At 41.1% G+C, this 27,491-nt stretch overlaps 1 protein-coding gene and 1 long non-coding RNA gene across 3 annotated transcripts in view; one reads left to right on the forward strand and one right to left on the reverse strand.

Annotated features, from left to right (window-relative positions):
- LOC138112278 (uncharacterized) overlaps positions 1-13,781 on the reverse strand; it is a 31,722-nt gene extending 17,941 nt beyond the window's left edge. The window contains exons 1-2 of the long non-coding RNA XR_011151633.1: positions 13,464-13,781; positions 11,331-11,404 (exon numbers count right to left, since the gene is read on the reverse strand). This is a non-coding gene — a long non-coding RNA (uncharacterized lncRNA). The remainder of the gene's footprint in view (positions 1-11,330; positions 11,405-13,463) is intronic.
- Positions 13,782-13,842: 61 nt separating this feature from the next.
- The window catches only part of RHOBTB1 (Rho related BTB domain containing 1), a 52,984-nt gene continuing 39,335 nt past the window's right edge, over positions 13,843-27,491 (forward strand). The window contains exons 1-2 of one of the 2 annotated variants that reach the window (XM_069019091.1): positions 13,843-14,044; positions 18,468-18,563. The gene's annotated coding sequence lies outside the window, so the exon portion shown is untranslated. Of the gene's footprint in view, positions 14,045-14,258; positions 14,333-18,467; positions 18,564-27,491 lie in introns of those variants that run through there. The other variant, XM_069019092.1, reaches the window with a different exon arrangement.

Consider the following 27,491-nt stretch of genomic DNA (forward strand, 5'->3'; position numbering starts at 1 on the left):
GCTTTCTTGTTAGTGCTTGCTGCAGAAAATTACTATGAAAGCATGAATATCTTTTGATGGCAGAACAATGAATTTCTGGCAAACCTGGTGTTTTGCATAATCATGATCACCATCACTTTATATGTGGGAATGATCTCATTTGACTCATCATTTGTGACTTCTTACTCTCACTCAACTGGGACTACTTTTATCTTATATATGTAAGGTTGCTAGCGCATTTGGACGATTGAAGACTTCATTGAAATTAGTAGTTTGCAGTGACATTCATAATACTGCAGATACTTCCTAAGCATACCAGTCACAGTCTATGCTTCATGAAGTTTAGTGTATGGGAACGGTACAAATAGAGGTAGACAAAAGAAAAACAGAATTTCTCAATTGCAGGAGTTGTGTCAGAGGCTTTCAGAGGGCTTTTGAATGGAGGGTTGTTCATGAACTGAGGGAGAATGATCCACACTTGAGGAATATGATTGCAAGACACAAATGTTTGCTATCAGAAATAAAGCCAGTAAATGTACCATTCAGCAAATCTGGGCACCTCTAATACAAGTGCAAAGCTTTAGCAGTTACTTCCTTTGAAAAAACCAAAAAAATTCTCACATTCCATCCCACATGCAGAGGACACGCTCCTACAGCCTCTTCCACTCATAGGCATGCACATTTTTTTGCTACTAGGTTTTGGATACACTTTAAATTACAAACCTGATGGAAGTAGGAGCTTCCTTTATCTCTGCTTACAAAAGGTGAATTACACATAGCAGTATCATAACTGCATTATATGCCTACTATATATAATGTGTTAAACATTACACTATAGCAGAGAAAGGCAATCTTTCCATTTAAAACCTGCAGGGAGACTCCAAATATTACTGCAGTTTTTAAATAGAAGCAGGAATAGTCAAAGTTGTTTTGATCTGTTGTGCCCTCTTCATCCATGAAGTTCTTAATTCAAGCATCTCTTTTCACACCAAATTTATCAGACCCTGGGGATCCCTTTCGCATCAGGAATCCTGGCTCAATAAAGCAATCAAATGGAATGGAAGAACTGGGTCACTGATCAATTTGTTCTCTGGGATGCTCAAAACATCCAGAAGTCTGGTGAATTTGACTGAGTGATCTCTGTTGTATAGAGGGAATTCTCAGAGGACATGGAGCTGCCAGAGTAGCTTCTTTCACCATCTCCTGCAACGAGCCTCTTTTCTAGCAAGAGGCACAGCCAGGAGCGGGCAATGTCACTCCCTGCTGGCACAGATCCCAAGGGCTGAGGCTGTTACTACGTGTGCTGGTGACCAGCCTGACACTGGGACGGGCACAGCTCTGCAGCCACAGAGTGGAGCTTTCTGCCAGCTGCAACCAGACTCTGGACTGCCCTGCTGCAACATCTGTGCAAGCTGCCTAACAGACAGTTCTCCTTTATACCCGGTCAATATTAATCATGGCAGGTGGGATTGTCAGGAATGACTTATGGCACACCTGCACAGCCAGAGTACAGTGACAGAAATCTGTACATGAAAAGGTGGCATTGAAGGTGTTTTTTTCAGGAAGCTCCAGATTGTCTGTGTATGGATCTATTTTTACATAACTACTTCAAATGTATTTTTTTTGGAAGAAGTTGCTACACACTGCAGCTACACACTGTGTTTCACAAAACCCAAATTCTGATTTGATAATTTTGCTCAATTTTCCACTGCCTGTTCATTGATCTATGTCTTTCCATATAATTTCTCTTAAAGGCTTAATGCACTTGTGATTTTACAGTATGTCTATTTCTACATAACAGTGCAGGTAGTGGAACCTCAAATGCATGCAGCAGAATATTCCATACAGGCATACCTAGAACACATGCACATATGCTAATAGCAGAACCAGGCATAGAATATAAGCCCTAAGAATCACAGCCAGGAATAAGTGATTGTATCAGTATCAAGGGGTCACACAGCCAGGCTTTGTGGTGGAGGAAGACTATATGACCACATTCAATGTTTTTCTTTGAAATGGCCTGATCATTATGGCAGAGATAGAAAACGGTCATCTTAACTTCTAACAGAATTAGATGCAAAACCTGCATCTCAAGGAAAGTATAAGCTATGTTCTTAGTCTACACTCCTGTTTCCAGTGGATCCCAAAGGCCATACGATATTCAAGTAGGACTTGTTCTTCTCCTGGGCTTGAAGTAATTCCCTATTTTGCATAAAAATGGCCTTTGTGAGTCTGAACAACTTTACTTTAGCATTAGTAATTAAGCAAGTGAGGAGACAGATAAGGCTACTACAGGTACAAAACATGTATGTGTTCTCTATATCTCCAGTGTACCTAAGACATTTAATTAGCTTTACCCTTATTAATAATGATGAGAAAAAAATAAGTTTGATAACAGATCCCCACAGCCACAAGTGCTTTCTGACCTACTACTGCAAGAGTTCCCTTCCTCATTATTTTGAACTAGGTTCTTTCCAAGTGATGTTATTTCTGTCCAGGCTCACAACATATCAAATGTGTAAGTGAGGAAATTACATGCTGTTTTATAGAGTGCCATTTGGAAAAATTTGATTTGGTATGTAATTTCAAGCTTATGGAGTCAACTTGCCATGTTCATTCTGGATTCATAAACACTGCCTTAGGTTTGGTTAATGTGGTTTTGTATTTTAATACAGAATAGAACAGTAATGTAGCAGCTCTTCCTGCGAGAGATTTAAGACTTAACCAGAAATTCATGCTAAAGAAATTCCCCATGGTGCAATGTGAGGCCACCTGGGCTGAGTAAAGATAATAGCCAGGATTCTGTAGAGCACCTTAATTTTGGGATGTCAAATTTGAGACATCTTGAAAAGCCTGGGGTTTCAAAGGACAAGTGTTCCACTGTTTCCAGAAAGAAGGTAGCTTGAGTGCCACTAAAAGCAATGAGCCAGTAAATCTTGGGAAAAGTGCTTTATTCCAGGAAGAAAAACTGTTCACTTTAAGGACAAATATCCTCTTTCCATTTTGCATTAGGTACTTGAAAACCCTGCCAGCATTTGCAAAACATGTGATTTAATGATTGTATGAGAAAAGGCAGCTGTAAGGAAACTGACAGCTATGATATCCTAAAGTAAATTCCATATAAGATACCTTTGCTAGTAGCTGTAAACTTCTGTATTTAGAGGACACTCTCCCTTGCTGTGTCCATTGAAGTAGACAGAAGTTTTCCTAAAGCTGCCTTAGAATCATGATATAGCAACAGCTACAGTGGATGTCACTAGACCTACACAGAGGAGGATACTGTTATTCCCCTAGTTAGTTCATATGTCCTTTCTGCTGTACTGCACCCAGTTATTGTGTGCAACTAAATAAAATACATGTAATCAAAGATCTCCTCGGTGATGGTGTTAAAAAGGTACGTAGTTCATTGGAGGGTGGGGAGGGGCAGGGCAGGCTGAGGGGTTCAAGCCACTTCTAACATCTTTCTAAGATAAACCATATTTACATTTCCCCAGTGTCTGGTGTGCAGTGACCTTGGAGCCTGACTGTTCTCACAGTAACTGTGTTAGGTATGACAGCAAATGTACTCAGATAGCTGCACTCTCTGCTGCAGCAAGATAGAAAGCAAAGGAGAGTATAGGCATCTTTCACTTTTAAGAGGATAATATACACATCACTTTGGGTCCATGCCTTTATTCTGAACCTCTTACTCCTTGTACAGAACTGCAAAACTGCTTAGGAGTGCATTGTCATCCACAGCTGTCTCATTGTCTCTGTGTCCCACCTTTCCTCAGATTCTAAATCACTCTTGGTATCCCTCTGAAGGCCTATGGAAATCTGAAGTTTCATGCGTCCTCTATTAACACCCTCCACTACCTCTTCTCCCTCAGAAGGACTTTTTGCCAATCAGGTATACATTTGTGAATGTAATGGCAAGAATATGAAATCTGTGCTAACCATTAGGAAGCTACCAGTATGCCGAGAGCACTTCACTGAAACGGTAACTGGAAAAGAATGCAAAGGGATTTTCTGTCTCTCGGCTTAAGGTTTAAACTAATTTCTTTTAGCTACTGTACAAAGATAGCTGTGTGGATACTGTTGCTAGAACTGGCCCATTAAACCCTGAACTCCATGCTGAACAGAATTTACAAATCACCCTTAGAATCTTCTTTGGACTATCTAAACATTGCCTTTCTTGTGTATTTATGAGTATCAAAATCTTTGATGCATTTCAGCATCTTACTGCAGAAAAAAATACCACATTTTCTTTCTTGTTGTACTCTCTTGCTTTGCAAGATACAACAAGATGCATAAAGCAAATATATTTGGCTCTTCTGTGACTATGCAAAGAAACAGTCACTGTTTCATAGGATACAGCCAAGGTCCTGGCTCCCTCCCCCTCTGCCTTCCACCTCAGGAAGAATGTGAACAGGGGGGTTCTGGATTCCAGCCCCTGTGTTCCTGAACACTTGGGCAAGCACTCAGCACATTCTCATACCTGCCAGAGACCCAGCTGCAGCCAAGAATCAAAGACCAGGTCTCTTTTTTTCCTTTTAATGCAATGTTCGAAAACACATTCAAGAGCCTTCCCTTCATCTTCCTCCCTTTTCTTCTCGCCATGACTGTCAGTTCTTTTGACTGAGTATCATATCACTGGGATTGATTGCACAAGAGTCACCTGAATACCAGTCACAATGTTTAACCTTCCACTCACCTGCACGCTCTGAGACATATGATCTTCTTCAAACACTCACCCTATGATTTACAGCTGGGGGAAAAGTGAACACTGAGGCAGCAAAATGCAGGGCTTAAAATGAACTTAAATGAAATGTTTCATATATGCAGGCATTGCTAAACAGTGAAGTCCTTGTTTATGATACACCTTATTTCACCTTCAACCCACAGTGACTTTATCACACTTCATTTGTAAACTCTGGGTATAAATTCTCACAAGCCCAATGTATTTCATTTATTCATATTGGTAAATCTTTCCTTAAGGAAGTTGTCCTGCTAAATCTGTTAGGGCTGAGACAATGCCATCAGCTTAAATAAAAGCCTTAAGAATGGGCCAGTTTTTCCCACAGAACATGGACAGGAAATCAGCACCACACATTTCCAGGAAGCCTACAGTGTTCCAGCACCAAAAGCAATGTAACTACATTGGCCCAAGACAGCATTTGAGCTAATGGCAACTGGAGCCTATGGCAGTACCCTTATTAATACCTAAACTACTTGGCAGGCTGCTGCTGCTGCTGGACAGAAGAAAAAAAGAAGGCTTTATCTATTATGCAGCAGAGAAGTAAGACGCAGCATATTTCACAGAAAACCAGGCTAGTAAGAAAATAACACTTTAAAAAACAATCCCTCTTATGACATGACACTTTCTTTATATGCACATACCCAGTACCACCCTAATATCTCACCATTTCAGCCTATGCCAGCTGTTGAGCAAGGTTTAACCATGGTGCAGACACTATTAGATCCCCAGAAGATGTGAACATGAAATTGTATCTTCCTCAGCTGTGCTACTCACAGATCTATTTGTAATTCAAGAGACATAAACTAGACAAGTTGCCCTGGCAGATCCACCAAAGTTCACACTTTCTTCCTTGGTAGCCTTCTAGTTTCAAAAATTACAGTTCTCTTCTCTAGGCATTGAATACAGCATCTACTGAAGACATTGAGTTTATCCAAGATACACATTCCATACAAAAAATCCTCATGCTGCAGAATTTATCAGATTTACAATAATTTGTGCCGTGGGATTTTTTACTTTCATTGCCTCATTCTGCCACTAAAAAGTAGATATGAATCCCTATTATTCTCAATATCCAGGTAGCAGTGTCTTTGCTTTTACTTCCCATCAGGATCAAATATCAATGAAAAATATTAAGAGTGCTGGAAAGGTCAGAAATACAGCCTAAGAACTAAAATATTTTCAGATGAGTGCATGTCCTCTGTGAATCAAGTTTTGCAGTCACCAATCACAAACTGCTGTTTACTTCTCTAACAGCCCAGATTAATACCAAAATACAAATGCCCTTGCCAGGCAATTCAGAAAGTCAATCATGTCACTAAGGCTACAGCTTTTTTTTTTTTTTTTTTTTTTTTGCCTCACAGATCAACTTTGGACTAAGAAAAGAAAAAGTAATCCATTTTCCACAAAACAAACCCGAATTTAAAAATAACCTGGCTTTTAACTATGGATTTTGTCAAGTTTTTCTACTTTATTTTCTGTCCTTGGGAGCCACAATATGTAACAGTACAAGTGCTGTGATAGAACAGATGACAGGACAGATTGCTGTGTTATCTTTTAAAAGCCAAAATAGATTCAGGGTTAGAAAGAAAGGACACTTTCTATAGTCTGAAGTATTGATGCTGATTTCCTATCGCTGCCTTGTTGCCAGGCTAGGACCTTGCAATTGATTGGCTACCAGTAACAGGGTCTCTGACCTGTTGATGAGAGGAGGAGTCTCAGAATGAGACCCTGCAGAAGTGCTGCTTCTCTGCACTAGGTAGGGAAAGTGCATATCACTGCAAGTTCAAATCCCTTTCCACAGAACTGAATCTTGATGCCCTGTAGGTGCTGCTGGGGATTGTAGCATCAGGGATGCCTGGTCCTTGAAGCTTGGAATCTGTGTGTTGAAGATTCACTGACAGCCTTAAAACCCCTTTGGCCCTGTGACTCGGTTTTATTTAGGGAAACTGGGATAACTAAGAGATATGCAGATAATTTGTAACAATTCCTCATAGCACCTCTAGTTGCTGCCATCAAAACTGGTGGGATGCTTCTTTAAGGTTTCTCAGCACAGGAAAGACATGGACCTGCTGGAGTGGGTCCAAAGGAGGGCCACAAAAATAATCAGAGGGATGGAACACCTCTCCTATGAGGAAAAGCTGAGGTAGTTGTGGTTGTTTGGTCTGGAGAAGACAAGGCTTTGGGGAGATCCTTCTGAAGCTTTTGAAAACTTAAAAGAGATTTATAAGAAAAATGGGGAGAAACATTTTAGTAGGGTTTGTACAATAGGACAAGGGGTAATGGTTTTAAACTAAAAGAGGGAAGATTTAGACTAGATACAAGGAAGAAATTTTTACAGTGAGGGTGGTCAAACACTGCCACAGGTTTTCCAGAGACGTGATGGATGCCTCATGCCTGGAAACATTCCTGGTCAGGTTGGACAGAGCTCCCTTCTAGTGCAAACTATTCTGTGATTCTATTATTTTGCCGTTTCAGTATTTCTGGCCCCCGTATCTTCTGTGGATTGGTTAGTGGCTCTGTGTACACTCCCAACTGCATAAAATAGTGCACACTTGCGTTGAGAGGCACAAACATCCATTTATCCTTTTTATGCCAGTGGATTGTGTTAACCCTAAACACTGACAAGTGCCAGGGTACAAAGAGTGAGTCACATCACAGACAGTGTTCTGCACCTTTAGAACATGAAAATACTGCCAAGAACTCTTTATGGAAGTTGTCAAGAAGTTTTCAAAACTCGCATTCTTCATAATAGACTCTAATTGAAGGGGCAAAAAATACTTAGACATTTATCACTAAATGTATAGAACTCCCTAAATGGAAAACAAAACAGTTCATAGTTTATGAACTACATAGAAATACCAATATAATACTCAAAAGTTCTTTGAATGATTTACATATGTTCTAAGCATGTCATGGACAAGGAAGTATTAGCCTATAAAGGCTGAACCAAACTATCAAGTACTTATAAAGATGTCTATTAACTCTTCATAAACTGTTGAAAGCACCTGCTTAAGAGCAAGTAGTTCAAGTAACAAGTAACAACATTGCCTACACCAACTGGTTGGCTCCATTCTCAGATTTCAAGATGTCTGGATTTTCCTGAACCATTTCAAACTATGATTCTTCAAACACTCTGGTGTCTTCTGAAAGTTCTAGCAGAAGAGCAATTAGTTTCTAGAAACTCTGATGGATCACTGACACTGATTTATCTTGTCAGAGACAATGGAAAACTTTCTTGAGTTTAGTGCCATATGCAGTCAGTCTGAAAAGAGTACGTAATAGGTAACAAAGCACAGGACATTGCCAAAATTTTCTATCTGTACTAAAATTTTTTCACATTTTTCTTTTTTTGAGCTACAGGAGCTAGTTATGTATTCAGAAAACAACTTTCCTACGGTTACCAAGACACATAGATCTTAAGCCCAAATGAAGATCTGCAGATGAAATACTAGTTTGGCATCATTTAATTAAATATTTCCATTAAAATGTAAGTCTGAAAATTTGAAAGCAATACTCAATTTTTCCCTTTATTTTTTCCTCATATTTCCAAATTTTCCAAACTTTTTAATAGGTTCATTTAAATGTATCTGGCATATCTTCAATGTCTCTCTGTTGGAAAACATAGAAAAAGTTTCCTCATGCAGTATACACAATCTTCAAATGTAGAGGCAATATAAAAATCATAATTCTCTTTCTTGATTCTCTTTAGCTCTCCAGCTCCACAAAGAATTAAAATCCAGACCATCAGATCCAACATCTTGCTAGAACAAAGAAGTCAGAATCTGAATCCAGACACAAGGATTATTTACTGAGACTGCCATTGTAGCAGACCTCTTATTTACAGTGAGACAACTTTGATCTCCACTAGTGATACACTGCAAGGTGATAATTCTTCTCTTAGGGTCTCATAAGCTAACAGCACAATAAGGATTCCAAGTGCACATGGAGCAAAGGAGAAGGCCTGCTCAACACTCTGGTCCTCTGTGGTCTCAGAAATGGTTTTGTGCTGTGTTGACTTTGGTTTCTGAGGAACCACGGTGCTTACAGCCCATGGCAAAACCTGAGGTCTGAGTTTGGGCCTCTTTAGCAGCAAAAACTTTTGTTGAAAAGTTTTATAAAAGCACCTACATTTTGTTTTAGCTGATAAATGGGAGACAAAACAAAGAAGTGAAAACAGACAGTAAGTAAACAGTATGAAGAAATACTACTTACAGTTAAATATGCTTTTATGGATGGCAGCCTGTTACCAGGTCTGGAAAAAGATGTTCACATGAGATACAAACACCCAACAACTAAGCATACCGACAGTGACATATTGGACCAGCTTGAGAACTATCAAAATTGCCAGTGTTGCCATTTCAGATATATGTGTGCATCCATTTTTGCATGCACATCATAATCTGAGCTAGCAGAAGGCACTATTTTTCTTTTTTTGTAGTTATATAGACTGGCTAGTTTTGGCCAAAGTCCCTTGGTACTGTAAGTGGTACTTGTGAGCATAGAAACAAGGAGTTCTTTTACAGCAGCCAGCACTTGAACTGATGTATAAATCACCACAGAAAGATATGCTTTTTGAGTGTGATGCTTGTGAGAGACTCCCACACACACTACACAAGAGGAGTTTGGGCCTAGATGATGGAGATTGGAAGTGGTGTGCTCATTCTATCTTCCACACTGGTCCAGACTTCAACATCAGGAGGGAAGAGGAGGGGAGGGGAAGGGAAAGGAGGGGAGGGCAGGGGAGGGGCGAGGAAAAAGGCGAGGAGAGGAATCTTTTGGTCAGTTCTTGTTCTGCCTCAGTTTTACATCTGAACATAAGGATGGATAAGCTTCAGACAGTTTAACACTCTACATTACTTCATGATCTCTTTTTCCTGGATCAATTTTGTGTAATTATGAAGTCATACAAGCTTTCCTTGATGAATTTTGTGCCTTACAAAAGACTAGTTCAGTGTGGCTAAACATATTCACTACATTTAATAAAACTGAAAATAAATGAGTGGAAAGGTTTGTCCTTATCCTTCTTCCATGGCATTGTTGTTCTTTCCAGTGTTCTTTGGAGGGTATTCTTCAAAGGCTTGTCCAAGCTGGTTGTAAGCCTTTTTATTTAAAAAGAACGAACTGTATGAAGACATGATTTTGAGCAATGCTGGATAAACAGGAACTGTCTATCAAAACAGTGTTAAAAAATATTTATTTGTTAGAACCACTAGACATCAGGACCTCTGCCGTCACTTCACTCCTGATATTTCTGAACCCAAAGCAATGGGAGATTCAGGTAGGTTTTCCAAATCAGGAATGGATTCCCTCTGCATTACTTTTGTATAGTATAGATTTGACATTTCCACAACCTGTTTCTCCTCAGGATAAAATATTTCACTGTTACAAAAATTTGCCAGTGAAATCCTTCCTCTCACAGTTTCCAAGTAAGTGTCTTTACCCAGACAAACCTTTGCCAGTCTTACGTAGGTTAGTCTAGTATGAACACAATGTGATTCATGGTGGTGATTGCTTCAGTGTTTATAAGATTATTTTTATAACAGTCTATAAGGATGAGGTAAAGCTTCAGCAGAAGGTTATAGCGTGCCTCCTGATATTTTTACTCTTGCTCTGCTCACAGGGAAGAACTAAAACCTCTCACTACTCTGATTCATTGTATTACAGCTTGAAGATGTAATAAGGCCTTCTAAGAAAGACTCTGAAAGCCCTCAGTGGCTAAAATACTGTGATTATGATGTCTCAGGACAAAGAAGCAGCCTTCAAAGCCAGCACAATCTTTGCCACACATAGATGTGGAGAACAGGAGCTCCACCTGCCCCAACACCAAATGACAGGGAGGAGGAATGTAAGCTAGAGCTGGCCACAGCCTGCTGAAGACTGTGGGCAGAGCCAGAGAATACTCAGCAAGAGAATGCCACTATCTGAAGCCTGTTCCAGGACAATGTGACAGGAAAGGGCTACAGTAACCACAGTCATAACCCTAAGACAATAGAGGATAAAACATTAAAAACATTTCAATAAATTCTAGTATAATGAGCCATTGGCTTCAAAGCCTGTCTGGAAAGGCCTGAGACTTTCTCATTGCCATGTCCCATATGCCCTCCCATGTCACCACAGTCCACTTGGCAGAACTGGGGACATGAACACTCCCTGCTCCACCACAGCACAAAGGTCTATGCTCCATTCACTGCTGCTGACACCTATTGCTTCAAGGCACTGGTCGAAAACAGCTGAGAGGACTTTCAGAAAGCTCACTGTCTACCTCCCTCCTATAACATGTAATGAGAACTGAAGAGTAAAAATCCAAATCTTTTATCCTTTAAGAACTCAGAAACGTAATGAAATCCATGAATCACCTGGAGCTACTATAGTCAGACTAATGTAACTGCAGCTTGATAATGGTGCAGCAATGAAAAGACTTAAAATCATAAACATTTTTGTCACCTTGGTATCTTCTGTGAATAAGGAGCAATCACAGTCCTGACATCATGACTGGTATCAGTCTGTCTTATGTCTGGGTTCAACAGATGTTGTCATAAAAGTTATACAACTATTCTTAACAGGAAATTTAATAAATTGTTTTGGCATCCATTCCTGGAAGCCTAGAACTTACATAGCTTCTCCTCATCTATTCCATGTGCACTTGGAAGGATAATGGCACTCCATCTCTGCTCATAGATTCAACACCTGTAATTTTGCAAAAAAATAAGCTCAATATGAAAAGCATAAATTAATTTTTCAAAAATCAATAAGGACTGTAAATGAAAGTTGGTGGAAAGAGAGCAAGTGTTCTGTGAAGATCATTAGCTTTCCATAGTACTGCCTAATTAATTTAAGGCTGAAATGAAATTATCATACTTTAAAGGGTAGATGATTTACTAAATACTTTTTTTTTTTCTGATTTAAACGTACAGTCTTAGTATCCAAGGCATAATGAAAATATCCTACACCTGTAACTACAGAGCAGTGAAAAAATAGGAAATCCTACTTTGCTGGCATAAGAAAGTAAGTGAATAGGACTATCCTCAGACTAGCAAAGTCTCCTCTCTGGTACAACTGAGAAGCTTCCTTGTGTCGGACACAATCTGGGATTAAACATGGGAGTTCAATTTCCAAAACTGTCAGTCAAGAACCTTTCAAACAACCTAAATTCATTTTGAAGTGCTACAGGAAATACATGAAATAGAATCAAGCCTTTCAGTGTTCACAAAACAGAGCTGATTTAAAGCAAACTCTGTAACCTGTGGCGTGGGTGGACTTTTATCTCATGTGGGTTTAGTTAGCAGAGCTAAAAATGTTAGCCAATACAAGGTTGGAGGCTGTCCTCTGAACAGATGCAGATGATAACCCTTGTGAGCTCAGCTGTCTGCTCCAACTGCCTTGCAAATGATAGTGTGTTTCCAGCACAAATTACAGGAATTTAGACAGTTTGTTTGTACAGAGTGAAATTGCACAGCTCTACAATTCTACACGCAAATACTGTGGAAGCACAGTGGAGGCTTCCTTTTTGGGGCTCTAAATATGAGTTACCAGAACTCTGAATAAACTCTTCTCAAACAAAATAATCCTTCCAGTTCTGGGGAGTAACTGTGGCCTAGCAATCTTTCTTTGTCCTTGGTACCACATATGCAACAAAGGTCATTATCTCTCAGTCATTTATTCTAAACTTAACATTTAGCCAAGTTGCTAACAGTTTCTGTCCACTTAATGAGGGGCTCACAATACCAAGTGTCAATTATTTTAAAGGCTCAGCTCCTGGAATCCTGTGATCAATCTCCCACATTTCTTTTACAAATGTAAAGCACAGGGTATGCTAGTGTTTGACAGTATCTAAAGCTGATTTATGTGCTCAAGGCAGTCTGTCCATGGCAGCACAGAGCTCCACACAGGCTAATTCTCCTCGCTGCACAGTTCAGCATACTGATACAGCATGCATGTACATTGCACTATTGATACAGTATACAGCAGGTACATTTCAAGCTTTCATGACTCCACACGGAAGTACATGAAATAAAAATCATCAAAGAAGAAAGAAGATTCAATGAACCCTGCTTCCCTTGTGGTTTTCATGATCTGGGGGCTAGGTTCATTAGTTCTGCAATGACTGCCCGATCTCTGCCATTCAGATAGGAGAGCAGTTTGGCTGCGAGCCCAGCCTGCCTCTCTACCTGCAATACTGCCAGCTCCTGCTGTCCTTAGGCCCTGTATCTTAGCCCTTTGCCTCTCAGAAGGGTTGTGTTGTCAGAAGCTCCCTGTAACCAACATTAAACATCACCAACGTGAAGCACTGGCACAAGAGCTGGGTACCCGGCCCCGTAGTCCTCCCAAATCCTCCTCAACAGCACAGGATGACCCAGGGTGGAAAATTGAGTCCAAGACCCTGAGTAAGCAGAAAATTCCTTTAACACCAGGCTACTAGGCTGTTCCTCAAATTTACGTAAGCGTTTCAGCAATATGTTCTACAACCTTTTAAAATGCCTTACGGAGCTGGATTATTTAAGGTGTCCCACTACTGTTCTTTTTAACGATTTCTGTTAGTGTATTATTGATAGAGAGGTCAGACACCCTGAGGACAGCGCAAATGGAAAGCATCCTGGGCGGAAAACGGGTTTAACGTTGTTTTTTAGCTACAATTCAGCATGAAAGTTCTGTGTCGGGAAACTGAAACGAGCAGTGCGGTGGGAATTACTCGTCAGACAGCAATGCTAAACACAGGAGTATTCACAGTTCAGGGAGGCGCACACACCTTGATCCCACCGTCGGATTCCACATTTCATCGCGCGGATGCTCACACGGAGCAGGGAGGAGGCGGCTGGGGACCCCACCCTCCCGCGCGCGGAGGTGATGCCGTTGCGGCCGCTCCCCGCACGGGGCCCCGCAGGATTTCCTGCCTCCGCAGCCCCTCAATTCCTGGAAACGATCTCTCCCGAGGGCAGGAAGGGCGAGCGCGTCGCCGCCGGCAGCCGCACAGCCCCGCCAGGCGACCCCCGGCCCCTCAGAGCGCAGCAGCGCGCGCACCCCCCCGCGCCCTTCTCCGCGCGCGCTTCCCGCCGCCGCCGCGCGCGCGCGCGCTGCTGTAACGGCCGCGGCAGTAGCACCGCGTGCCGGGGCGCGCTCACGTGACGGCGCTGGTTGGCTGGGACGCGGCCGCTCCGCTCCGCGCCGGGCACGGAACAGCACGGCACCGCACAGCACAGACCGGCACAGCACAGACCGGCACGGCACAGCAGGGCGGGACGGCACCGCACCCGAGGCACCGCCCCGCCCTCCGCACCCCGCCGAGCGTCACTTCTGTCCTGTCCCCAGCCGCTCCCGCTCCGCGTCCAGGTGAGACGCTGCGGCCCCTGTGGCGGGCGGGAGTGAGCGAGGGAGGGAGGGCGTGGGACGGGCAGACGCCGCCGCCGGTCGCTGTCGGTCGCTGTCGGTCGCTGTGGGTGACCCAGCGGGGCCGGACGCCGTGGGAAGCTGCGCCGGAGGAGGGAGCGGCGGGCGGGGGGCACCGCGGGGCTGGGACCGGCGGGCCGGGGGCGCTCCCCGTTCCGGAGCGCCCGGATCCTGCGTCAGGAGGGTCTCCGCACCTGCCCGCCTCGCCCTGGTGTCCTGTTCCCTTCCACGGTAAGGCCAGAAATGCTGACAGCTCACTTGGGTGTCAGGCGGTGCTGCTGCAGCGCTCCTGAGCCGTTCCATACCGTTAGACGTGTTCATTGTTTCTCTGGTTTCTCACGGTGCAGGCAGGGCGCTGGGGTATTTATCACTACACCTGGCATGACTTTTACTCGCTCGTGCAGAGGGCTTCTTTACAAAATTCATCCTGGCTAACCCCTGTCTGTGAAAACTAGATGGACAGAACTAAAATCTGTTAGTATTTCACTTTCTGGATATTGGTTTGGCACATTTGCCATAGAAATGAAACTTTCTTCTCATATAGAATCTTCAGGCACTTTCTGAATGCACTTTGTTTGAAAAGCAATTTGCTGAATTAACATAGCATGCACAAAGATAACTTGAGTTGACATACTAGCAGAGTACCATCTATCTCGTGAGCAAAAATGGAATATTCCTGCCCTTAGGTTCCTTTTTAATCTTAAATTATTAATGGTTCTCTGCATTACAAGAATGAAATTTGTAATTGGTACAGAGTGCAAATGCATGTAGGGAACTGAATATGAGAGGAGCTGGTTATAAAGAAGGATATGCCTACCAAAAAGACCTAGCAGGAGAATGAAGAGCCCTTTCTCTACAGTTGTTGAGAACCTCTGGGGAGAAGCAGTGGGCCATACCCAGCCCAACTCTTTTGCAGCTCTCTGAAAAAAAAGGAATGAGAAAAGAGAGAAACTTTTCCCTGCTTGGGGAGCAGAGGAAAGTAGAGCTTTACAGTTACTTGCACTTTCGTTTAGCAGCTGTTTAACTGAGTTGTTGTGGATGCTCCAAAGATAGGGTTAGTGACAATCATAGAATCCCATCTTCTTTTAGAACCTGATTGTCAGTTTCACACCAAATGTTGTCATTTGTACTTAGTTAAATTGATCTAATTATATCACACGTTATCATGCTGTTGTCTATGTAATCAATACAGGTAAAATTTCCTTTTTCTCTGAGAGAGACCCCAGGAAAAAAGCATACTTGCCTAAACTGAAGTAGAAAGGGCAAAACACTTGCATTTACTTTGGATTCAACAATGTTAAAGGTTTGAAAATATGTTGAGAGGAAATGTTGGTTTAGGTATCAATGGGAAGTAACATTTCTACTGTCTGTTCAACCATGTAATGTAGAGCAAGTGAGGTGTGTCATAGTAAAGATTACAACAGTGAACTAAGGTTCTGCTCTTTTTTTTACTTAAACTTCTTCCAGTATTTGAACTTTTAGAGGCAAAAGTTTGAAGTGAGACCATATTAAGCAAGTCAGAAACATAAGGATTAAAAGCAGTTTTCTTCCATGTAATCCCTCAAAGTTTGTTAGAGAGATTTGGGGCAGATGTACTATGAATGTGTGGTGTTACAGAAACTGAAACCAATGCACAGAGGTGATGGGCTAGTAAAAGGAAACTCACAGAAAACTTGAGAGGAGAAAATTCTGCAATATTGTTAGTTTGGTAATAATGATAAAACCCCCCAACAAACCAAACAAAATGAGTGGAGCAAAAACTGGATCAGCTAAGGCTTCTGAACAACGCAAAGGTGAAGCTGAGGTGGGTTTGAGGGGAAAACTGGGCTGAGTTTTCTTGAGTTTTCTCTAGTACCAGTGTGTTAGAGGAGTGTCTTGTGCATCACAGAAGAGGCTTCTAGACCAGATTAGACATGACTGTTGGCCTGAAGTAGTCATCCAGGGAGCCTAGTGTTCTACCTGGCCTCTTCTGCATTCCTTCTGGGCCTGCTTTGCACTGCAAATGTTTCGTCTGCCAACCTGCAGCAGGTGTTCCTGTTCCTCACCTTTCTGCCTATTTAAAAGAAATTCCCCACTTTGGAGAATTAGATCATATAAGTACATCCCTCACTGAGTTACTCTGTGTTCCAGCTGGTTTTAGTTTCCGTCAGCCCACGGTGACCTTGCTGCATGTCCTGCCCACAGTATCACGGTGTGCTAGCTGTTGTGGGTGGGCATTAGTTCAGGTAATGCCTGCCTGGGTGTGGAGCAGAGGGGAGAGAGAAGGAAGTGCACTGCCATGGCCACAACTGATACTCTCTCTGCAGGCACACAGGGTGAAAGTCATGGGAAGCCAGCTCTCTTCTCAGCTGTGAGCTCCTCAAGGCTCTGATAAGGAAGGTGCCATGTAAGGTTTAGCTGCTCTATTTTTCTGAGTGCAGATCATCATCACAGAGAGAGATCTGCTTCCACTACCATGGCATGAAAGATGTTTGTATTTTGGAGTCATAATAGGGTAGAACAATGCTAATTAAGAATTATGCCTTTATTTTGTAGGCTCAGCTATCTTCAAAACTAGAAAGTGGAAGACTGAGGGGCAGGGAAATGAAGGCCATAAGCTTTTATCTGTGAAGTGGAACTTTTAGGCTTATGCTTTAGTAATGATGAAAATCAGGTTTAGCTACATTTCTGTCTGCTTGCATTCTTCAAACAACTGGTCTGACTTTACAGTATAACAATTTAAAAAAATCTCAGCAAGCAAGAGAGTCTTAATGTGGTCTTTACTAGGACAATAATGTAAATGATTAATGATTGATAAAAAAGAATTGTGAATGAGCTTGTGGAAGGGCTTTGCATGTCTGTTTGAGAGTAAGAAGGATCTTGAAATATCCTTGGAGGTCACGTCTGTAGATTTTAATGAGGGTGAAGCAGAGAAAGGCTGTTAGAAGTGAATGAGATCTCAGTGAAATAAAAACATAGAAAGCTCTGGTTTATGATCAGATAAACCAGATCCATTTTTTTTAGTTTGGTTTTTTTGAAAAGGGTTGTTCTGAAAGAAGCTGCAAGTAACTTCTAATCAGCCACCAATACTCAGGAAACAAGTAAACAGTTATGAATGGTACAGTATCACATAAGTAGCTATTTAAACAGTTTTAGAGCCCTGAGTGTGCTCATGTCACTAATTAGTAATTTGGGGGGTTGTTTCATTGTGGGTTAAGGCTGTTTTTTGTAGGGCTCACAAAGGGAGCTGTATGGGCCTGCCTTGGAGGAAGTAAGGGACACTGTAGGAAAGACGGTGAGAAGATTCTCCACAGTTGTAGCTGCATGAAACACGGCAGTTCAGGAAGACTGATATGTCTTTGCCTCTAAAATGCTTATTGATAAATAGCAAAGGGAAGGGCAGGACTTCTAGAGGGTATAAACATCGTGCCTCTAGCTCTAGGATCAATTCTTGTGGCTTGCATATTCCACAAAGGTGGAATGAAGTTTTATTTCATTTTCTGTTTGCTCTCTCTGTTGTGTTGTGCTGGGTATCTACAGAAGGTGGGAATTTTTGTGAGAAGTTAATTTCAGTCCTACATTGAATTTTGAAATGATCCTGATAAGAAGGGAGAAATGCCTAGGAAAGCTAAGTGGGCCACTGCTCTGTTCATTTGAAGACTCTGCATTTCACTGCTGCTATTCAAGCTAACATGGACCCCTGAAACCTACTTGTGCCATTGAGCATTGCTTTTAGGGCAGCATCTGAGGTGAAATACATGTTGCTCCCACCTTTGGTTCTTGGAAAACCTCTGCCTTGCTCCTGGATGGGAACCAAGCCACAATAATGCAGGCATTTACCAGACCCAACAAAGGACATTTATAATTAATTTCATTTGTTACCAAAGGGGAAAGCAACACAGAACTCCCAGTTCATGTGTCATCAGGCTGTCAGCTCATATTTTAGAGTCTTGTCACCTGCTTGAAGGTAGGCAAAAAAACCCTCCTCAAAGTCTGTTGCCTAAGAGAGAGGAGCTGGTTAACTGGGATTCAGCAGCATTTGGTTCTGACACCTAAGGTGGTTTGTGTTTTTTTAAATCTAAATCCAGAGGGAAATTATTCAAGAACAAGCTTCATTTGGCAGAGCTTTGTTAATCTCCAGTTATGCTCAAAAGCTCATCGAGCTACCCATGATTTCTTCAGTGCTTTGGAGCAAAGAGTGTTTTAGTAAAGATACACAGTTTACCTGTTTGAAACTTTGAAAGACTGTTTTGTTGACCAAGCAGGCCTGTTTTACCATATAAAATAGATCATGAAAGATGTTGTTGCTGTTGCATGTGTTGTAATTTTAGGTTGAAAATAGTAAGGTTTATTCTCTTTTTTTTTTTTCCCTTTCTTTCCTCCTTAGGAGTGCCACAGTAAGAGAAAGATATGAAGTATTTTTAATGGAATTCTGCTTTTGATCAAGCTGCTAAAAATGGATGTGAACATTTTCTCCTGTGAGGTAAGTATCGACAGGGAGAAACAGAAGAAAACCTGACTCATTTCACTTAGTGTTGCCTGTCACCACTGCTCTTCTGACCAGCAGGTTTTTGGTCAGGTATTTTAGAGTTATAGCATCTGTGTCTTGGCAAACTTCGTACCAAAAGTCTTAACTGAAAAGTCACACAATTAATCGTTTCATTTACAGGATTAGTCAGCTTTGTTCTGCTATTTCAGCAGATAAAAACAAATGTGTAAAGGCTTGGTGTTGCAGGGTTGGTAATGAGCAGCTTCTGCACAGAGTAGCTTTTGACCCAATGTCAAGCTTTTTTTCAAAGCATCAAAGAAAAGGAAGCTGCTAAGTCTGATTTTCAAGAGTGAATACTTACACAGACTAACTGCAGGTGCAGGAAATGAGTGAGATCCTGGGATGAAGAAAGAGTTTGTACCACAAATATGTAGGTACTTTTCCATGCATCCAGGCAGCTTTCTGAGTTCCTGCTCTGTGCAGCCTAGTGAAAAGTGGGGCTGTGGCCAGCCTGAGTTGCAGTTGTATATTTATATTGCTTTTGTCAAGTATCACAGCCAGATCTTCACGGTTCCTGCAGTAAGTTTGTAAGTTAGTAAAACCAAATATGTTCTTAATTTAGGATCATGGGAAAAATCAGGTTGTAAGGAACCTCAGGATATCATAGAGTCAAACCCTCTGCTCACAATTCGGAGTAGTCAATGAATTAGGTCATTTTCACCCATTGGCTTTCTCAGTCTGTTACATGCTCAGAAGTATTAACAAAAGATGGATTTATAGCTTGCCATATGTATTGAATGTACAATATAATAATGCAGATAGGAATATAAGATGCTACTAAAATTTGTCAGAAGGGCGAATGTTTTAATTAAGACAGGATTGCACAGGAATGGTCTGTTTCTCTGAACAAAGGAAACAATAAATCTCTGATGTGTTCATTTCTTGCAATTGCAAATGAAACCTCCACAGGTCAGCTAATGCAGTGACATGCTGACAGTATTTTCAAGACGGGTTCCCTGCAAGAATTACCCCTTCCCAGGCATCTCTGGGGAATCTATTTATTTACTTCCTTCTGTAAGCAAAATTGCTTTCTCATAATAAAAGGAAGGGAAGTGAACACGTTGCTTATCCTGTCTGAAACATGTTACTGAAACATTTCCTCTGAAGTATAAATATTTGTTCATGGGAAAACATAGTGACAATGTGAATAAAAATAAGCATCTTGTCAGGAAGCTTAGGGAGCAGTCTCTCCCCTGGGCTCTAAAAGTAAACACACACCAAGCATCCCTCCTCCCCCCATCATTATGTACTACCAAGCAGAACATTTTGTGAGCCTAGGAGTAACTACTTCCACTGTTTTGGCCAGGGAGGGTTATACAATGAAAGGGTTAATCCTGTCAGGAGAAAGGCATTTTAGCATTCAGAGCCTCATGGGAGGGTCAGTGAAGTGAAGAGACACTTGGTTTACTTTGGATTTATGCTTATCTCAATGTGCTTTGAATTGATCCCTCAAAATTGGTAATTTAATAGCTTTAATAGTTACATTAGTAATTTAATGAGCCCCTTTCAGGACATCATCAAAGGCAAACATATACTTTGTGAATAAAAATAGAAGTAATTTTATAGGTAATGCAGTTCCTTAAAGCTAGTATACAATATTACACATATGCAAGTTGTGATTGTTGTGAGTTAACCCCAGCCAGGAGCTAAGTACCATGTAGCTGCCTGCTTATATACCCCCAGTACAAAGGAGGGGAAGAGAATCAGAAAAAAGGTAAAGCCCATGGGCTAAGAACTATTTAATAATTGAAATAAAATATAATAATCATCGGAATGAAAAGGGAGACAAAAGGGAGAGAGAAATAAAACCCCAGAAAAACAAGTGATGCACAATACAGTGGCTCACCACATGCTGGCTGAGGCCCAGCCCAGCCCTGAGCCACAATTGGCAGCTCCAAGCCAGTTCCCCCAATTTATATACTGGGCCTGACCTTTTAGGGTATGGAATATCCCTTTGGCCAGGTTGGGTCACCTGTCTTGGCCCTGCTCCCTCTCGGCTTCTGGTGTACCTGCTCAGTGGCAGAGCATGAGGCACTGAAACATCCTCAGTTTGGAGTGAGCACTACCAAGCAACACCTACAACATCAGTGTGTCACCAGCATTCTCAGAGTGAGTCCAAAACACAGCACTGTACCAGCAACTAGGAAGAAAATTAACTCTATTCCAGCTGAAACCAGGACAGTGATGCTGTGAATTATTTAATATGCACTGACTGATCTCACCATCAAAAAGTACCTATTGAAAATGGCACACCCAAGAACCCCAATATCTCTTTTCACCTCTGCTCCCAGTGTCAAGTCTCGCTTCCCAGCCTGTTTTTAAATTAATTTCTGAGTAACATGTATAGCTAAATTATAGAACAATATTCTCAGAAACTTGCTGTTTCCACACTAGTTGCTTCTCTGATTTGGTCTCACTTCTTAAAGAGAATATATCTGCAGGTCTGAAAAAAAGTTAACTTGTGGATTGGTGTGTGCTTGAGTCAGGAAATCCTACATCTCTGGAAGGTGTCTGCAGAGGTGTTATTTACTCCTTAATATCCCAGTCATAGCTTATTTGCTTATGGGCTTCTGTGTCTCTTGAGGCATTATGAGACAAGTAGTAGTAAATTTAGCTCCCTGGGTAAAGAAGCTACTGCTCTCTCAGAGATTACTGTCTTCACAGGCAGTGGAATAAAATAGCTATGTGTGTGATTGCCTCTACAGTGCAATCTGGCACTTGAATTTAGCTGACAATTCAGATTGGTAAATACAAAGTTCTGGACTGTGCAAAGCCAGCAGAGGAGTGTGTGTGTAACAGTAACCTTCAGCAGAATTAAATTTATCAGAGGAAATTGTAAATTTTAAAGCTGCTTGAACTAGTTCTTCTGAGGCTTATGATTGTTTGTGACTGGAGATTAGAAATGTGGGGGACTGCCTTGTGTGGGTGGTTCAGCTGTGAGGGGAAGGGCACTGTTGCTGTTTGTTGTTTTTAATCTTTAAATTTATGTTCTCTAGCACTGTGTATCAGACTGTTGAAATCTGTTTCTAACTTCATCATGAGATTTCCTGTGCTTTACATAAAGGAGAATGAATGATTTTCACAACACCTATGTAGAATCAGAAAGAATTTGTTATTGTGCTTCTGCATGGGCTCCTAGATGTGCTCAGTATGGGCAGGTGTTCCAGTAATTGCCCTGAGCAACAGGTACAGTTTACACTTGAGATGGACGTACATGTTGGGGCCCTTATGGCTGTCCCATGTTTCAGTCCTTGATTTATGGCTGTTGCTTAACACTTGAACTTCTTGAATTTGGCTCTTCAATTTCAGAGACATCTTTTTGACTGTCATGTGAGTTTATGACAGTGATGTAGATTATTGGTCACTAAATACAGAAGACTACTTCCATAAAATACTTTCCAGTCTTCTAAGGAAAATACCAGTGGGTCAGGCTTTTCTTGAGGCAATCCAGCTGTCTCATTGAATTTCTCCAGGGGTGAATTTTGTTCTTTTCATTCTCTTACGTGTTTGCAAAAGTGCTTCCCACTGGCAACACTGTAATTAAGGAACTTCCAATATTTCTCTTACAATAAGGGTACAATAGTAGTTTAGCTGTAGATGTGAATTTCAGCTAGAAGCCTAATGTAAAAAATTGGAATGGTGGAGAAATGTTTATCTTCTGTAACAGATGCAGTTTGATGACATTTTATTGGCAATTGCTTCTGTAAATAATTCATACCTTTTCCTGAAAGAATATTTTGGGGATGAGGTGTGGGAGGAATTTAAATCTCTTGAGGATTTTGTAATGCTACAAAATGCACCCTGCTCTAGCAATTTTGTCAATATGTTTGGGAGTAAATAAAATTAATACCTTTGTATTTCTTCTCTTCTACCTTTAGCTAGGAAAAGAACTCTTGCCTGACTCAGAAAAGACTGTAAAAAAGTTTAAAAATAAAATGCTACATGTCTTGCTACTTTAATGAAAGAGAAAAAACCCTGCTCATAGAATTCATGATGGTTTGGCAATATTACTTTCGAGCAATGAGTGGATGCGAAATTTCAAGGCATTGGGATATTTTTGATTTTGTTAAAGCTCCCTGAATGGCTGATTAGCTTCAAAACCACTGCTGCTGGTTCTAGTTTGTTTTTAATTTTACAAAGGTATATTCTGTTCCTGACATATTTAAATGCTGCACATATCAGTGTATGTGTAATTGGAAAGTGATGTCTTTTTCTAGTACTTTGTAAATTACACAGTATACACACACTCCTTTAAGCCCTCTGATTTATGCCTAATCTGTAGTTCAAACCTGTAACAATGATACCTTGGCAGGTCCTGGAAGTAGTGTCCTACACTTTCTGTGAAAACTGCAAATATGTGCAAGAAGTATGTGATTTCATGGTTGATAGGTTTTGAATGGTAGCATTTAAAAGAACAGAATCCTTCTTGGTAACTATTCCTAATAAGCATAATTAGGGAAGTCTCATCAAGCAGCCTGTGGTGAAACATGCAAACTGTCTTTATTGCCTGCTTCTTGAACTTGGAATCACTCGTGTGTGTTCTCTTGTATGAATCACTTGTGTGCATTCCTCTGCAATTTCTGCAATTACCGTTATCCTTCAGCTACACCATTTTGCTAGAATTTATAGGAAGTGTTTCAGGGAGTGAAAGATACCCATCAGAACCAATATGGTAATATTCTTTCTGGATATGATTTACAGCCTTAACTCATTGGCGAAACAAAGAAGTGGTAACTAGATTTGTTTAGACATATTGAAGTAAACCACTAAAATACGTGAGTGGTGTTTGGACAGTAGAAACCTCGTGTTGATATAATCCAGTCTAACCCACTGAATTTGTTGTGTTGCAAAAACACAGGCTTTGCAAGGCAGTCTTTGCTAGTGTGACTAAATCATGTCAGTAAACTGGTGTAAGGTGGTGGTAAGAGGCACAAGGTCTTACCTTCCTGGAAAAGCTTTCTCTTTCAAAAAATGAGTGGTTCCAAGGTATAGAATGTGGAGGATGTAACACAGTTTGAATTTTGGTCTTGAATGAGTAAAATCCTACAGTGTTATTACTGTGCAGAATCACACTGTTCAAAATGAATGAAGAATTGTACTGTAATCTTGAGGGGGATTGTAATCCAAATAAGTACACTCTTTGAACAACCTAGTGATAAAATATCAAAGTTACAGGTGCTTAATTCATTTCTGTTTTGTTTCAGGTATTTTAAGTTACCATCTTTCTAAGACAGGCATGTAGCAACTAATTCTGTGTGGACTTTCTCTTCTTGAATTACTCCCTGAATTGAAGCCCAGAGGAATCCCTGGAAGACTTTCCCCAACAGTTCCAGTAGGATTTATATCATGCTCTTAAAACCATAATTGGGTCTTACTTTCGTGTCTATCTCACCATGGGACAGAGATGCAGAAGAGTAAGTTGTAGCTAATAAGGCTATTTCTCTAAGATCAGTGATTATGAGATTAAGATGCCTTTGATTCTTCTATTTAATCCTGCTCTGTTGGTTTGACAGCCTATAAAGATCAGGATATGGCTGTTGGCTGCTGTTCCTGTATATAAGCATTGATTCAGAGACCAGTAAGACTAGGCTTTGGCAACTGTGAAAAAGGTGACAAAATCCACTTTGTTTCTCTTCCCCTCACCACCCCTACCCTACATTTTTCAGTTCCTGTAGCTGGAGATCTGTGTTCAAGACTTGTCCTCATGATCTCATTATACCACCGATATAAGCAACTCTGAGCAGGGGTGGCACATTGTTGCAATAATCTCTATTTGTGTATTGCTCCTATCAAATTTCTGCAATCTTTGACCAAAATTTTAGCTTCTAAAATTTGGTCTACGTTTTATATCCTCCTGCGTATAAATCTACTAGGCCTCTAATAGGTAATTTATGCAATCCTCAAAAGGCAGAGAGAGCATTCATATTGCTTGGAAGAATAAGGGCTGATCCATTTATGTATGGTTTTTAAAGCTCAGTATCTTAGACCTAGAGTGAGAAGCAAAGACTGTGTACGTCATTGAAAACCTCCTGTAGTTGTAGTATAACGAGGTTTCAAGTCTCTTAGAAACTCAGTACTCAGAGACAAGTGAATTTTGACTAATCTACATAGAGATGGAGACTGACAGCTAGCCACAAGGTCAGACAGACAGAAAATCTTCCCTGCTGACTGTTTGCTATGACTCTTATTTTGTTCCACAAAGGATTTCTTTCCGTTCCATTAACATCTGATTAGATGGCAGAAACATTTTAAGAAGCTCTGAACAGTTATGCAGATACCAGCACTATTACTTCTAGATTCATTCCCTTGCCAAACAGCAAAATGACACAGTCAAGAACAACTCCTCCTACTAGTCAGTGTTTCCTATTTAGTTTTTGTTTGGAACTGTTGTTATAAGCTGATTAAATCTTTTGTATCCATGTTGCAGTTCTGAGGAGCTAGAAGTGTGGAATATAGCAAATACAAGCTGTTGCAAAATTGCTCCCATTAGAAAAGATTACACATGTGATACAAAACTGCCATAGAACCAATTCTTGATATAGCCTTGTCCTCTCTGGGTTGTGAATGCAGTGAGCCATAACTCTGCCACTTCTTCCCTTGGGAGACTCTTATGTAACTGCTCAGCTGTTTCTCTTGCTGTTCTTCATATTAAGCCAAAATTTTGTTTTGCTTAATTGTATCCTGGTACACCTAACATTGCAAACTGGGGCTGTTCGAGTGAATCGCTCCCTTTTAAGACCCAACCACGCAGGAGCAAAGGCAGTATTGGAGTTTAAGGGGTCCTGAGAGAGACTATGACAGCGCAAGTGAACAGGCTGGGACATACCTGGCTCAGCTGAGCGTCCTTCCAGCAGCGGGGCTCACCCACATCCGGGGCTGCCTGAGGTTGAGTGCAGCGAGGAGGGTGAGGGCAGGGCTTATTCCCCTCTGCCTGGCACTTGGTAGGTGGCTTCTGAGGAGCTGTGCTCAGTTTCAGGCTTCACAGCTCAGAAGAGAGATTGACCAGCTGAGGAGAGTGCAGCCAAGGGCCACTAATACTGTGGGGAAACTGAAACACGAGATGTACAGAGACACTGAGGGAGCTGCTTACCTGGCCCGGAGAAGAGAAGGTTAAGAGGGCATCTAATTACTGCTTCAGGTACTCACAAGAGGTTATGGGGAAACCAGATCCTCTCACCATTGTGCAACAAAAGAACAAAAGGCAGCAGTCACAAGTAGCAGTAAGGTGGGTGTAAAGAAAAACATTTTCTCACTGGTTGTAAAAAAAGCCATTTTCATAGTGAGTGGCTAAGCAATGGAACAGGTGGATTGGAGAATGTGAACTGACTGTCCTTAACCTGATCAAGCTTTGAAGTTAGCTGTGCATTGAGGAGGAGGTTGAACTAGATGACCTCTGGAGGACACTTCCCACCTAAACTGATACTCTGTTTTGGGGTGAGGTGGAGAGAATGAGGGTGTCATAATAGATTAAATATGGAAGCAGGGAAATGCAAAAGCCAATTTCCTACACATAATTAGACAGAAAACTAAAGCGTTGTTGAAATATAACCATCTGAAAAAAAATGTAGATATTGAATTTTTATTCCAAATTATAAGTATTGGCATTTTCCTTCTGTAAACGGTTCCTTTCCTGTTTATTCAGCCATTCAAAATGTATGCCTATATTAAGCCTTCTATATCCCTTTTCTAGTGAAAAAGAATGGGGAAATAGAATTCATAAGGCAAACCACTGGTGCTCTATATCATCCACAGAATGCTCTAATAAAATCTGGTGCACTGCAGGCTTCTTAAGCAATTATGGTCTTGCACTATATTTAGCATTCAGTGAATAACTGCAAAAAACCCCTAACAATACATGCATACGTTAGTGTCTAATGAACACACTGAAGGTATCATTGTGTGTGTTACATGTCTCCATCTCTGAGCATTACAACAAATGTGGGATTGTAGGAAAAGGGATGCAACCGGCCAAATCAATTTGCATTGCTGGCTGAGAGTAGATGCTGACGTCACTAAATAGAGACACCTTACGTCAAATGCTAACCAAAGAGAAGAACAGACTGGGCACAATGTACAATAGTTTTGAAAAGAAAGCTAATTAGGAATGCATGAGCATTTGGCAAGGGTACATTGCAGCCCTGAATGCAAACCTTTTAATACCAAAATTGTATTGACAGGAAACGAGTTGAATTTTATTTCAATGTTTATAGAATATGTTCTTACATAGTTCTATTCAAGGCATTTGTTCTCTTTATGAATTTTTAATGGATAAAATCTAATGAAATATATCCTAATCTATTACAAAAGTAGCTAGAAATTATTTTGATCTACCCACATCGTTACAGTCTCTAAGCCGAATTGCGGGGGAAAAGTAGACTTCAATGACAGGAGCTGGGTAGTTCTGATATTTTAATTCGCATGCTACCAGTTGGCTGAGACTACATATATTGCATACAATGGGTGGATGGTGAAGTCCTTAACTGAAGTACCACGTTTCCTTATTTTGGTTGTACAACATTCACTCATGTTCTCTTTGTATTGTTGAAAGCAAATTTCCTGGACTGTAGAGAGCACCTTCTATCCCTGTGAGATTGCCACATGCAATGTGGAGCCCATACAGGACAATTTAACTTACTTTGTTTTACTTAATTCCTTGTGCATTTATATTATTTTCACTAATGATTTTTTAATCTAAACATGCTCCTAAAGTCTTTTAATATGAAAGGCCCCTGCATTCAGGGATAAGGGAGAGAGAGAAACTCTAGGATGTCCTATACTACTGAGTTTTGGTTTTGGACAGTCCTAGGCAGTCTCTGCAATGTCAGACTTGCCCTCTTTTAGTGAATAAGCTCAGTTCTGTAA

This window comes from Aphelocoma coerulescens, chromosome 6, assembly GCF_041296385.1.
Source record: "Aphelocoma coerulescens isolate FSJ_1873_10779 chromosome 6, UR_Acoe_1.0, whole genome shotgun sequence".
NCBI classification, from domain to species: domain Eukaryota; kingdom Metazoa; phylum Chordata; class Aves; order Passeriformes; family Corvidae; genus Aphelocoma; species Aphelocoma coerulescens.